Source organism: Arachis hypogaea, chromosome 17, assembly GCF_003086295.3.
Source record: "Arachis hypogaea cultivar Tifrunner chromosome 17, arahy.Tifrunner.gnm2.J5K5, whole genome shotgun sequence".
Classification (NCBI taxonomy): domain Eukaryota; kingdom Viridiplantae; phylum Streptophyta; class Magnoliopsida; order Fabales; family Fabaceae; genus Arachis; species Arachis hypogaea.
Window position 1 is genome coordinate 19,105,642 of NC_092052.1, and position 2,712 is coordinate 19,108,353.

Here is a 2,712-nt window from a genome sequence, read left to right on the forward strand (position 1 = left end):
TAGGCTTAGAGAAGGGGGGTTGAATCTATGTCTTTCTTTTAGTTATTGTTATGACCCTTTTTAAACAAACTTTCAATTCTGATTTTGTTTGAACTCAGCAGCGAAAATTTATGAGACAATTTATTTTTGTCTCATGAATATCAGAAAACAGAACAGTGCAGAGAAGAGAAAAGCTAACACCAGCATATATCCTGGTTCAGTTGACTTGTGCTATGCAACCTACGTCCAGGCTTTTCTCTCAAGTGTTTCACTCAGCCTTTTTCCACTCTTGGCTTTTACTTGAACTTTCTCAATATGCCTTTTCACTCAAGAAATTACAGAAAGATAAACATTGAAAAGAACATCACAATCTGTAAAACATGAAGGAGATTGACTTCATCAGCAGCCTCTTTGCTATGTACAAAACCAGATTCGCAAACCTCAGATACAGTTCTTCAGTAATGGCCGAATGCTTATTTGAAAGAAAGCATTATCCAAGTAGAGGAACTTCTTTCCAGAACACTACTCTCACAACTCTGGTTTTCTCTCCTTGCTTCTGAATAAGCAGACAGTCTTCTTTTATCTCCTTGCATGTTGCTAGGTTCTTCTTCCAAGGTCAACACCTTGAGCCTTGAGCTTCACCAACCCACAGATTCACTTTTTCTTATTAAACCTCATAGTAGAAACTTTGCTTCTGACTTCTCCATCTTGACCGAAAGCCATAAAGCAGCAACCACAAAAGTCTTTCAATGGTAAACCGAATCTGAACCCTTGAAAACCAACTTGGTCCCCAAGACATGTTTGAGACCGTAGATTTACAGCAAAGAAGAACAGAAATTCTCTTTTCCATATAACTCAAAACGGAGTGGCAGAGAGTTGAAGATTGAAGAGGAGAAAGTGTGTTGCATGTAAAAGGAAATGGGTTACCTTTAACCTAAGCTTGATTTGGTTTGAAATGGTTGATTAGACTTCTGAGTTTCAAGCTTGGACTTTCTCTTTCTTGCTTCTTTGATGATCACCTTAGGGAAGAAGCTTTCTCTTTCTCTTTCTCACTTTTCTGAGTTTTGTGATTTGACATGGTCAGAGAAAAAGGAACGTTGAGTTGGTGAAAGCAAGTGAGAGGAAATTTGCTTGCTGAATATCAACTCGGGCTTGGATCGGGTTGTAATTTGCTTGGCCCGTTTGACTTTTCAACTTTGCTTTCTTTTGGGCTTTGTTTATTTCATTAATCCATCAGCCTTGTTTTATTTTCCATTCCATTTGGGCTATAATTCAAATTTTGGCCTTCAACGTTTTATAAATAATTAGTAATATATCATTATTAACACTCAACACTAATTATTTATTTTACCCAAAAATAATGTTTGTCATCACTAATTAATTTAGTTAATTTCTTAACTCAATATTTTTCCTTTTCTTCATTCCCAAGTTACCTTATTTTCCTAACTTCAACTAGCTACTGGACTTAGTACTATACCCTATGTCTAAAAGGATGAAAATGGAGGTTTAGAAGTCAAAAATTTGGTTTAAAACACAAAAAGCCAGTTTTGTAGGAAACAGGGGCCACGCGTGCGCATGGGCCATCGTACGTGTGGGTCATGCTTACGCGTGGTCATGCTTACGCGTAGTCATGCATGTTGGCTCACCACGCACACGCATGGGCTACTCGCGCATGCGCAGTTTAAAATGCCACGCCACGCGTGCGCGTGGGCCACGCGTACGTGTGGATGTGCATTTTTCCAAAAAAATAACAGATTGCCCAAAAAGCTGCAAAACCATAATATAGTCACCTGCATAACACATTTCACACCAAACTTCTGTCGTTGATGAGCGGATAATTTATACGCTTTTTGGCATTATTTTTACATAGTTTTCAGTATGATTTAGTTAGTTTTTAATATATTTTTATTAGTTTTTAAATAAAAATTCACATTTCTGGACTTTACTATGAGTTTGTGTGTTTTTCTATGATTTCAGGTATTTTCTGGCTGAAATTGAGGGACTTGAGCGAAAATCATATTCAGAGGTTGAAGAAGGACTACAGATGCTATTGGATTCTGACCTCCCTGTACTCAAAGTGGATTTTCTAGAGCTACAAAACTTCAAATGGCGCACTCTCAATTGCGTTGGAAAGTAGACATCCAGGGCTTTCCAGCAATATATAATAGTCCATACTTTGCCCAAGTTTAGATGATGAAACTGGCATTCAATGCCAGTTCCATGTTGCATTCTGGAGTTAAACGCTAGAAACAGGTTGCAAAGTGGAGTTAAACGCCAGAAACAGGTTACAAACTGGCGTTCAACTCCAAGAGAAGCCTCTACACATGTAAAGCTCAATGCTCAACCCAAGCACACACCAAGTGGGCCCCAAAAGTGGATTTCTGCATCATTTACTCATTTCTGTAAATCCTAGTAACTAGTCTGATATAAATAGGACCTTTTACTATTGTATTAGACATCTTTGATCAGTTTTATGCTATCTTAGACCTTTATGGGGGCTGGCCACTCGGCCATGCCTGGACCTTGTTCTTATGTATTTTCAACGGTAGAGTTTCTACACACCATAGATTAAGGTGTGGAGCTCTACTGTTCCTCATGAATTAATACAAAGTACTATCGTTTTTCTATTCAATTCAAGCTTATTCCGATTCTAAGATATTCATTCGCACTTCAATATGAATGTGATGATCGTGACAGTCATCATCATTCCCAACCTATGAACGCGTGCCTGAC